Source organism: Apium graveolens, chromosome 11, assembly GCF_009905375.1.
Source record: "Apium graveolens cultivar Ventura chromosome 11, ASM990537v1, whole genome shotgun sequence".
In the NCBI taxonomy this organism is placed as follows: Eukaryota; Viridiplantae; Streptophyta; class Magnoliopsida; order Apiales; family Apiaceae; genus Apium; species Apium graveolens.
The window spans coordinates 27,036,731-27,049,609 of NC_133657.1; positions in this window are offsets into that span (position 1 = coordinate 27,036,731).

Here is a 12,879-nt window from a genome sequence, read left to right on the forward strand (position 1 = left end):
AGATTACAAGCTCCCGAATCACTCTGATATTGATCCCTAAATTATCCAATATTGTACTTTGAAAGTTTTTAATCATTGAACCTTAGCGATTTTAGGAACTGACTTTGAGCATATCCTACCCCATAGGTTCTGACCCAAGTCATAGAACCAAACACTTCTCAAACAACATCCTTAACTTGATCTGATATATTCACCATATTTTGCATTTCTTAAGATATCAACTTGTTGGTCAGACAAATTAACCATTTAGTTTTATAGTTTTGTTGAGAATGAGGGAGATAGTGCTAAGAAGCACCACATAAGGAAGGAAAAGTCAACTCTACAGGTCTGTCTCTCACAAAGTAATGGAGTATCTAAAACTCAAGATATTTGTAAGCTCGTCTATATTCTCTCAAAAGAATATAGAGCTGAAAAGGCACATAAACTGTTACTAGGTGCATTCTCTCAATAGAATATAATCTATTGAAATTCTCCTGTCAGCTAGGGCATCTGAATGAGAGTCACTACCCCTTGATATAAATATTTTCTATGCACGTATGAGATTCACACACAAGGAAGGTATTGATGAAGCAATTATCTTTAAAACATATCAAGGTCACTAATAATAGTTGGATCTCAATCCTTACATCCTGGCCTTGAAATCCTTACACTCTGATCTTTGGATTTGGGTTATGATCCTAGATTTTATTATATTTTTTATGCTCTGATATATGGATTAATTTATGATTCTGGACCTATGATTTTTTTCAAGGTTCATGATCTCAGATAAAGGTAAGATTCTTGGATCATTCCTCTATTCATTAACTCTGATTTTGAAATTGGGTTTATGTTCCTAGAACATTATCTCTGGTAAGTCTTTAGAGACTTCATAAGAAATCGTTGATCCCTAATGACATATCACTGATTATTGATTATCTTCCCAGAATTCAAATCTGGAAATGGTTTTGATTTTGGTCAAATTGCAACTTGTAAATAAGGACTCAGATATTATCTAACAAGTTTATAAGGTATACTCTTCATGGAAGTTGAGGGATATCAGGAATTCTGCCACTTAAAAGAATCATAATTTCCTCTCTCAAAAGGAACATTTATGAATCTCTTGACTGAGAGTTTCCGTCCTTGAAGGTGGAAGGCAACTTTTCTATGAAAATGATTTTCTTGCAGGTACACTTGGATGTTTGAAGTTCTGAGTGAGTGACACACTGTGAGACTGAGTGACAAACACTTGAGTGCAGGGTGGAGTGAAACACACTGTGAGATCACCAAACAGAAATCACACACTTGCACTATGAATAAATGGCTACCAACTATAATCTCTTCACTTGGTTGTATGGTCCTATTCCTCTGCTATGGAACATTTTGAAGGATTACCCAACCAAGGGGGAGAGATTATAGAGAAACTATAAGAGATTATACAGAAAAATAGTATTTCTTATACTAAGAAGGAGAGTTTTCACCTTTATTGTACTATGGGGGAGGTTTTTATTTTATGGGGAAAGATTATTGGTTCTGAGTTCCAAAATGTTTTCTATGTGCTCTATAGGAAGATCCGAAGATTGAAGACATAATTTGGAAGACTTATCTATCTACAACTTTACATAAGGGAGATAAGAATCAGTTCTTTGCTGAAGCTGAAGGTTTATAGAAGACGTAGTAGGTATAAGATAGTATTATATTTAAGTCCAAAGATGAACGTTGAAAGCTGATTGAAGATCTATTTTTGGAGTTAATTGAGTTATCCTCCAAATTTTTGCTTCTCCATTATTATTTGACCATCAGGTGTAACAGTCAAATAGGGGGAGATTGTTCAGGAAGATTGAAGTTGTATGTATAACTCAATAATACTGGTTTGGATAAATTCACATAGAACAAAAGACTTGAAAATAATCTATATTTCACTAGAATCAGTACATATTGAATATTGGGTAGATATATGATGATCTTGGTAGCTGCATTGTAGAAGACGTCAACAAAAGTCCGTATAAAGTTCATTAATATGTTCAGGCGACTGAGGAATAAGGTTGAAGTCATTTGAAGCAGTTTTTAGGATTAGTGTGAAGACCTAAGGGATTTTATGTGAAGTTGATTGAATATGGTAGAATACTTAACAATGTTATGGAAAGATGATAATGCGAAGACCTGAGAGCAGAACTTGTCGTCTGCGAACCAAACCATTGGTAGATCTATATTATTGCATATTATTAATATCTATTTTATGTCCGTTTTCATAATTTTATTAATAAATAAATTATTTTACTAAATTTTATAAAAAAGGAAGTAAAATCAGAATTTGAGTAGGAAAAGATGAAAAAGGCAAAGAGGTGGAGGATACTTGAAGCTAAAGAAATTTGAATACTTATTGGAGAAAAAGATGGAAAATAAAGAAATATATCCTAAGAAGGATTTTCTATTCCAAGACCCAAGCCCTCATATTTTCCCTATATATATGGATCTCCCCCTTGTATTTTACACACCCAACATCTATAATACTAATATAGAGTTAGAATTTTGTTAGTTATCTATTTTGCTCATCTTTTTATCATGTGTAGCTAAATTTATTCCCTAGGATGAAGATGAAGTTAATTTAATTACCTTTGGTATCTTCTCATTCCTGTTACTTGATTCTCGTGATTTTTGTTAGTGCTTAATTATCCAATTGACCAAGTGATTTTGATATATTATTGTTACCGAATCCATTTTTCATACCCTATGCTTGGTCCATGAAGTTTTGATGGGTTATTGTTACATGACAAGTTTCATAGTATATGCTTGTCTCGTTAATTGATATACGTTATTTTTGTGAAGAGAAGATAATTAATTTTCGGACGGGTTGATATTGATTGTGATTGATTAACCGATTTGGATCCCTATGTTTTTTCATATTATTTGTTATTTGCTAATTAGGTTAAACAAATGTAATCTGAAATATATTTGTCTAGTTTGCCTAATTTAAATTATTAGAGTTTTGAAAATGTAGTCTCTGTGGATAGGCCTGGAATTGCTACAAATAAACACTGTGCACTTCCAGTTCTTATTATTTTACACATCAAGTTTTTGGCGCTGCTGCCGGGGACTATTGGAAGTTTCACTCCTTGATATTTAATTCTTCGAACTAGTTTCTTGGTTTCTCTTTATTTATTTAGGGAAATTTGAAGATGAGGAAATCTTGGATAAGAAGATCTCTAGAAGGACTCGTCGTCTCTTTTGAAATTTTCGAAAGCACTTTTCGGTATTTCGTATCATCTCTCTATTTTTCTTCTCACTTTTATTATTGAAAAATCTAAAAAAAATTAAATTTTTGAAAAATCCAAAAATATTTGTAATTTTTAAAAACCAATTTGTTGCATCATTTATTCTCTCACATGGGATCACATAGTCTAGATTTTCTTTTTGTATTTATTGTTTTCCATCTTATACAATTGTGGTGATTGCTGGGGAAAAGAGATAAGTACAATTTAGAGTACTACACGCAGTATAGTGCATCCATAAGTGTCAAGGTAAATTTATATATAAAAATGAGGAAGAAGCTTGGAAATATTTTGAGGAGTTAGCTTAAAAAAATATTGTGGGAGTCAACTAGGGAACCTAATCCAGAACCTGAAAGATCTAAGGGCTTACACATAGTTGGTAATTCTATTGCAACCGAAGCTAAGTTAGCTACACTCACTAAACGTCCAGAAGCCTTAAAAACCAACAATGTGTCATCTTAATTTTCTATCTGTGCAAACGTTAGTTCTCCTAATTATTTGATAGACAATTGCTCTGAAATTGAACAAGTCAATGCCATGTTTCAACCTAGAGTTAGAAATGATCCATATACACCAACATAAAATCCTGGTTGGAAGAATCTCCCAAATTTCTCATGGAACCAAGGTCAGCATACTCAAAATTCTCAACCTGCTTTTCAAAAGCCTAATCCTGGTCCATACGCAACTCAAAATCCCAACCCATGTCATCCTCAAATCTTGGTCATCATCCTAACTTAGTCCCCTTGAATCCTCCCGATTTTGGTGAATCTGATAAGAAATTGAATTCCATTGAAAATAGTATGGAGGCATTACTTATATCTCAATAATCTTTTATGCAAGCTATGAACCAAGATAAGAAATTGTTAAGTTCAAACACACAAGACATATCTGAGCTAGATGTAATATCCGGGATATAACGTGTACTTATTTTGCTAATAAATATATATTATGTGTCTATTTTGTTTATTTTGTGAACTAATTGTTTAGTGGCATATGTGATTGGATATTTAAATATGATATAATTTGAGTATTTTAAATTTTATATGTCCAAAATAAAGTTTAGATAATTTTCATATCTTTCTATTAATTTTTATGTTGTTTTATGATCTCATAAAAGATTTATGGATTTAATAAATTATTTTTCCGAGTAATTAAAAACTATTTTGTATAATCGAGAACCAGCCGGCTTCAACCGTTCTTATATTTTTACAACCCGGAACTCTTCCAAGAGCTCCTTCCTAACCTAATTACAATATTCCGAGCATTTTCCATGTTTTGACTTTTTCAATCCGGTATACGGTTTCCCCCGTGCGGGTCCCGACACAATATTTTCGATACAAAATTCGTTACGGTAAATCGATAAAACCCGTAATTTCGAGAAACAGGATTTTTTATTAAACTATTATAATTATCATCTCGTAGTACGTGTAACAAAGCGCTGAGACCAAGACCGTAGTACAAAATGTATAGATTTGGATAATTATCCTAAAACCGGCACCGTTTTGGATCCGTTTCCTCAAATAAATGTATCATTTTATATCTGGGATGATCTAACAGGGTACCAATATTCCGTAAATATAAATAGCCTTTACCGTATTTTATTTCGTATAAAAAATCATTTGCAAACAGTTAATTATATAATTTTCCATAGAAAACCCTAATTTCATATTAACTTCTGAGAATCAAACCAATTTTTGAAGGTGTTATTGAACTCTGTTTGGAAAGCTCGAGTACTCAAAACGAAGGTCTTTAGGTGTTCTATCAGAATCAACAAGTTTCAAAACTGCAGAATCAAAGGTTTATTTTCTATATTTTTATTATTTTCGAATTAAATTGATTTAAAATATGAATTTTTGTTCGAGGGATTTTTTATATGATTTGATGATTGTAAGTTGCAGAGCTTGTTTTCCTGATGATTTTGATATATTATATGACTGATTTGGAGTTCAATAACATGCTCAAATCTGTGTTTTAATTTTGAATTTCAAAATTAGGGGTTATAACCCGTATGAATGTTTTCAATTGAAATTTGGGGGTTTCTTCCCCAGGGGTTATTAGATGTTTTTGTTGATTATATCGTGTTCCTGGTTGAATTTCTAATCGATTCATGTATAGTACATCAACAAACGATTCCTGGTTTGCTCAAATCGAAGCAAACAAAACTCGCCGGAGACAACGAATTTCTTGATCATTTTCCGGCCAATTGTGGAAAGGGTTTTGTGTTTTGATTGCACGTACACGTTCCTGGAAATTAGTAGTTCAAATCTGGAGAGTTTGGTGGCCTGAGGTGGCCGGAATCGTGTTCTCCGGCCAACCTCCGGCGAACACGACGGTGACCACTGCAAAATTGCAGTTTGGTCCCCGCAGTTTTGAAGAAGACACAGTTTAGTCCCTGTACTTTCAGAAATTTAAAAATTTAGGATTGCTGTTTTAAAAATATTTAAAAATCATATTTGCTATTTATTTTATTTATAAAAAATCATTTTTAATTATTAAAAATCCTAAAAATTATTATTTTAAATCTAAAAATTATTTTTAATTCAAAAATGAATCCGAATTAATTAGTTAATTAATTTTAGTTAATAATTAATTAGTTTATTGGTCAATTAATTCGAAAATTAATTGATTAATTAATTTAATTAATTTTTAATTAGTTTTAATTAGTTATTTAATTAGATTTAATTATTTATTTGATATAAAAATTCTGAAAAATAGTTCGAGCTTTAAAATATTATTTTAAAATGTTTTCAAGGCTTGATAATTATTATAAAATTATTTTAAAGCCAGATTCGGCCAATCAAACCCTATTTATTGTTTTAAAATGATTCAACGCCCCGTTTAAATTCCAAAAAATATTTAAAAATCCGTATTAAATATCTGGAAAATCCTTTTAACATCAAATCTTCTTTGAAAAAGTATTTTCATCAAACATCTTACGTGTTATGTGTTTTATGTGAACTGATTGATGTGTTATATATGTGTGCATGTATTGTTTGACTGTTTTAATCGTAAATTTCAATCCATAAATCAGATTTGGGTGAAACGAAGGATAGATAGAAGTTTATACCAAATAGAATCAAGTGAGATTCGTATTGATAGATACTTGTGGTGTCTGAGCAGAAGAAGCAAGGCGTAGGAAAGGGAAGCAAGTAGTCAATGAATAAGAGATAGTGATCGAAAGCCAGTGAAGTGTTAGCAAGATAAGACAAGGAAAGTGTCCTAAACCTTTTCAAGATATATTGCAAATATTTGATAGTTTTGTTTTATATTGCAAGTGCTTTGAAGTACTGAACCGTAAACCTTGATTGTAGTTATTGATCTTTGAGCCATAAGCCTTATTCTTTCTGAACCATTGATTGTTGAACACCCAGATACAAACCACAGATATACGATACTACTTCACAAATATATATAAACTAAATACCAATCACTGAATCGAAATTGCTAAACACGCAAACCTTTATACCGGCTGATAGTCCATCTTTGTATTTTCCATGTTGTTCCCTTGTGAAGATTGAGAACCATCATATACTTGGCACTCCATGTTGTTTACGATTATGTTTATTACTTTACATTGTTTATTCTGTTATTATCATAGAATTGGATTATTTTATTAAATGTGGACCAGATTCATGGTGAGACCAGATTGGTGGTCATATTAGGCCAATGTATGCCTTGGATTCAGTAATTAGAGCAGAGTTGTGTGCCTTGCTCGGGGTTAGTGCGTGACTGATCAGTAGCCTAACCTTGGTGTGTAAAATGAAAATTTAATATCCAATTCTAAATCATTGCTTAGCCATAAATTTGATATCTTAAATCATTTCACTTGATCATTGTTTAATCTCAGTATTGTCAATGTGACTTGCTGAGCTAGTTAGCTCATTTGTGCGATTCTGTTAATGTTCTTTTCCAGTTAAGAATGAATCTATTGGTAACGAGGATCCCCAACCAAGCATGTGAGCTAGGATTCCAGGTTAAGCGGTTTAAGCTAGCTGAAGACTTTTGTAATAGTTAAATTTGAAAGTTTGTAAGAGTGTTTAATATTCAGTTGTAAGTTTGAATAGTTGGGATTTGGGCGTTTGTAATATAAGTGTGTGTGTGGCTTGTGTGCAAACTTAAACCTGTTGCGATCCGTGGATGTTGGTAAGTAGGGTCATTGCATATTAATATTATTGTTATTATTATCTTTATTATTATAAGTAGGTATATATATATATATATATATGGTGTGTACTTGTTGTGGAACCCAAACTTCTGACCCGGGTTTGGAGGGCGCCACAGGTTTGGTATCAGAGCTACATGTTATAAGTCACTGATACAAGCCTAGATTGTCAGGAATGGGTAGATGGTTAGGATTAGAAGAAAGAATAGAAAGATAGAAGTCGAGAGGTCGAGGGCGATTGAATAATAGGTGTTAGTATGATTCGTAAGGTGATTCTAGATTCTTATTCTTGCGATATGATTTTCAGATAGCAGAGATGGCAGATCCTATCAATCCAGTACTATTTGATCATTTAGAGCTTTCAGTAGGAGGACCGTCAGCTGATCCGTGTCCTGTTCTTCCACCGGTGTTGGCTATACTCCTTCATGTTGTGACAGAGGTTGTACCACTACGGGCTATTCCACCTCCTGTTATGAGGCCACCTACCTGAGGACCCCCATCTGCTGGTTCGGATTTTACTGGGCATTCAGTTGTAGGTGTACCCTTTCAGTTTTCTCCACACCCTGTTCCTTACCATCAGTTTGAGGATTGCCTTATAGAGCAGCGACATCTACGGGGACAGATTCGGGAGTTACTACATATTATACGTACCAGGGATATTGGGAGTGGAGAGAGGCGGCTCAGAGAGAGGATTCAGGTGTTTCGGAGAGCAGCTGCTGTGAAGATAAGTGAGGCTACTCATGAGGATATTACCCCTAACTTTCTTGTGGAGTGGGCTAAGTGGATTTTAGATGAGCTTGAGGAGATTGGAGGTCCAGATTTGCCATGAGCTAGAGACAGAGGTGCAGAGTCAGAGATGCTGAGCCAGAGTTGTGGTTGTTTTATTATGTACATTAGTGTGTAGTGTGTATCAGTAGACTTTTGGCTTGTATTTATAGACTAGAAATGCTGAGTAGTGTGTAGGCCTGTTGTACCCTTTTTGCTTTTACTTTTGATGCGTTGTTACGCTTGTACTACCAAAACTCTGATCTATTTTATTATCCCACAATGGACAGAGATCCGAAGGCGGGGACACGAAACCAACAGGTATTATCCCACAATGGCTAGAGAGGCAAAAATCCGGACATATAAGCTGTCTGTTCTGGCCTAACGAGGACGTAAGGAGTTTAAGTGGGTCTGGGAGTTTGTAACACCCCAATCCCACATTGAGGAGATTTTGGACTTTAATTTAGTTTATAAGACAAAGTACTACTACTACTTGCATAACAAAACATGATCATTTGGGGGCCTGTAGTGGGTTATCAAAGTCATTGCACAGACCTCCTCGACCTCAGAGACCTGGATGATTGGATGCTGTCAACCGCCTCTTGTAGACCATGACTCGATAAATCGCGCTTACCACATGAGAGCAGGGCACTTCAGGAATATGGAGAAGTATTGACATCTCACCACGTCAGAGTGTCCGTAGAATGCGAGATGAATGAAGTTGGCGGTGTATACGGAGCCATCAAACTGATCGATGGAGGGTACTTTCAGTTCTTTTTTTATTTTAGCTCTTTCTTTTCACTTTGACAAAGGACTCCCCGAGGAGGCCTCAACCTTCCCCGAGTGAGTTTTAATGAAGTCCTTGAACATACCGACCTCATCCTTCGTGAATTTTTTTGAGGTCGATTTTCTTCTTTCACAATAATCCTCGTCCATCTGAGGATTTATAGCTCTCTGTTTTGCGTCTTTGCCTCTTAAAAGAGAACGAGCCTAAAGAGTCCTCAGCTCTTGTATACTCACTTCCCATAGATGTACTCCACGAGGTTTTATTTTCCCACAATGCTTAGTAACCTTTTTTATTTTCCAGCATTGTCATTGACAGTATTGCACATGTTCTATTTTACTTTATTTATTGCACCAGTTATAACTCTTATGATACCATGTACCCTATCCCCTTAACTGTTTACATTTTGTAAAGAAGCATGCAATTTACTTAGTTCTACTGTTACAAATGTTTTCAAAAAGAGATATTTTTTTTACAAAAACTTTTAATAAAAAGGATTTGATTTAAAGGCTAAATAAGTTGTTTGATTCTTTACAGAAAATGCCTCCCGGAAGAATTGCCCGTTCTACCAACCAGAATGAAGAAACCAACAACAACAACCAAGACAACAACAACCAGAATGCAAATCCAGGTCCCATAGACCCAATAGTAGCCCAGATTCTTCAGTTCTTGGCTCAACAGACCCTCAACCTAACTTAACAGTAGCAAAGACAAACTAACCCTCAGGTAACTTTTAAGACTTTTCAAGCAGTGAATCCACTGGAATTCAAAGGTTCTTTAGATCCAATTGAAGCGAGTGTTTGGTTAAAGGAAATAGAGAAGTCACTTGCTTTGGTTAAGGTAAAGGAGGAACAGAAGGTTGAGTTTGCAAGTTATTATTTGAAGAATGAAGCCACCTATTGGTGGAAAAATGTGAAGACATTAGAAGGTACAGATGCTATTACTTGGTAGAGATTCAGAGAATTGTTTCTAGAGAAGTATTTTCCTCAGTTTATTCCAGATCAAATGGAAGTGAAGTTCTTGGAGCTAAAACAAGGGTTTATGTCGGTAGCTGATTATGAAAGTAAGTTTGAGGAATTGTCAAGGTTTATACCATCATATGTGGATACGGATAGGAAGAAAGCTAAGAGATTTCAGCAAGGTTTAAAGCCATGGATCAGGGGGAAGGTAGCTATATTTGAATTGGATACCTATGCAGGAGTTGTACAGAAGGCCATGATTGCAGAAACGGAGAGTGAAATGTCACAGAAGGAGAAGGAGAGTAAGAAAAGAAAGTTTGAAGGAACTAAAGGTCAGACCCAAGGTGGGAAGTTTTCAAATTTCAATCAGAAGAAAGGCAAGTTTCAGCCAGAGAGAAATTTTAATTTTAAGAAACAAAATGTAGGCGAAGGATGTCAAGGCAACCGTCCAGCCAATGTGAACCAACCAAATCAGCTAAGGTTAACTTTTCCAAAATGTCAGGTATGTGGGAAGAAACATGGAGGAGTTTATAACAAGTTGAATGTAGTTTGTTGTAAGTGTAATCAGAAAGGGCACTATTCAAGAGAATGCCGTAATCAGCCAGCCAGAGAGCCAGTGAACAAAGACCAGCCTACCCGAAATCCAGCAGTCAAGGTTCCAGCAGTTGGATTTACATGTTTTAAATGCAGAAAGCCAGGACATATAGCAAGGGATTGCAAGACACCAGCCCCAGTTAGTAATGCATTGAGAATCATGGGATCCACTTCAGCAGTAAATGAGACTCCAAGAGCCAGAGTTTTTGACATGTCGGTGAAGGACGCTATCCAGGATACTGATGTCGTGGAAGGTATGCTTAATATGAATCCTTTATGTGCCAAAGTATTAATAGATTCGGGGGCAACTCGCTCGTTTATTTCTCATGATTTTGTTAATAAGCTAAATTGTCTGGTGGAGTGTTTAAATGAAATAATGACTATGGAATTAACCAATCAAGAACGTGTATCTGTTAATCAAGTTTGTGTAAATTGTGCAATTAAAATTTCTGGTAATAAGTTTTGTGTGGATCTGATACCATTTAAGTTAGGAGAGTTTGACGGTATTTTAGGAATGGATTGGTTATCTAAGCATGATGCTCATATAGACTGTCATAATTAAAAGGTAATCGTAAAGATGTCAGACGAGAAAATGGTAACGTTTAAGGGCCAGAAGCAAGCGAAAAAGTTCTTTACGATGATTCAAGCTAAAAAGTTTCTACCGCAGGGATGCGAGCATTTCATTGTGTATGTAATTGATAGAAGTCAAGAGCCAGCAAAGCTCGAAGACATTCTAGTAGTTAATGAGTTCCCAGACATGTTTCCCAATGAGTTACCAGGACTTCCTCCAGACAGAGAAATTGAGTTTGCAATCGATTTAGCACCTGGAGCGGAACCAGTATCCAAGGCCCCGTATAAAATGGCGCCCATCGAAATGAAAGAGTTAGCAAAGCAATTGAAGGAATTGTTAAAGAAAGGAGTGATTAGACCTAGTGTATCCCCATGGGGTGCACCAGCACTATTTGTTAAGAAGAAAGACGGAAGCATGAGACTATGCATCGACTAACGAGAACTCAACAAGCTTAAAATCAAGAATAAGTACCCGTTACCTCAAATTGATGATTTGTTTGATCAATTAAAGGGAGCCAAATAGTTCTCCAAGATTGATCTGAGATCGGGATATCACCAACTGAAGATTAAACCGGAAGATATACCAAAGATAGCTTTTAGAAAAAGGTACGGACATTATGAATTTTTAGTGATGTCTTTTGGATTAACCAATGCCCCTGCAGCATTTATTGATTTGATGAACAAAGTTTTCAAGGAATATTTGGAAAAGTTTGTCATTGTGTTTATAGATGATATTTTAATTTACTCGATGACTGAAGAAGACCATGCAGAGCATTTGAGGATATCTTTGGAGATTTTAAGAAAGGAAAAGTTATATGCGAAGTTCCCAAAGTGTGAGTTTTGGCTACACGAAGTTCAGTTCTTAGGACACATAGTCAGTAATGAAGGGATCAAAGTGGACCTGGAAAAATTTGAGACTATTACAAATTGGGAAAGACCAAAAACACCAACAAAAGTAAGAAGTTTCTTGGGATTAGCAAGATATTATCGACGATTTGTTCAAGATTTCTCGAAGATTTCGACGCCTTTGACAAAGCTTACTAGAAAGAATGAGAAGTTTATATGAAACGACAAATATGAAAAAAGTTTTCAGGAATTGAATCGGAGATTAATCACAACACCTGTTTTGTCACTTCCAGATGATCAAGGAAATTTTATAATCTATAGTGATGCTTCTCATAAGGGATTAGGTTGTGTGTTAATGCAGCACTACAAGGTTATTGCATATGCATTAGGACAACTGAAACCTAATGAGCAGAAGTATCCTACTCATGATTTGGAGCTAGCGGCCATAGTATTCGCTTTGAAGATTTCGAGACATTATTTTTATGGATAAAGATGTGAGATTTATAGGAATCATAAAAGCTTAAAGTACATATTCAGCAAAAGGAACTCAATATGAGGCAGAGAAGATGGTTGGAACTGATCAAGGACTACGATTGTACGATTAATTATCACCCAGGTAAAACGAACGTTGTTGCAGAAGTGTTAAGTCGAAAAGAGAAGTTTAATATGTTGACAGTATCCGAGGAGTTATACAAGGAATTTCAGAAATTGGAATTAGAAGTCAGAATTTGCAAGCCTGACGAAGCAAAGATATATAGTATGACTTTCCAGCCAGAACTACTAGAGAAGATCAAGAAGTGTTAAGAGGAAATAATGGATCAAGACATTAATCATTTGGTGGGTGAAGAGTTGTGCACACAAAAGGATGATCAAGGTATACTTAGGTTTTCTTCCAGAATTTGGATTCCACCAGTAACAGAGTTGAAGAATGAAATTCTACAAGAAGCTCAT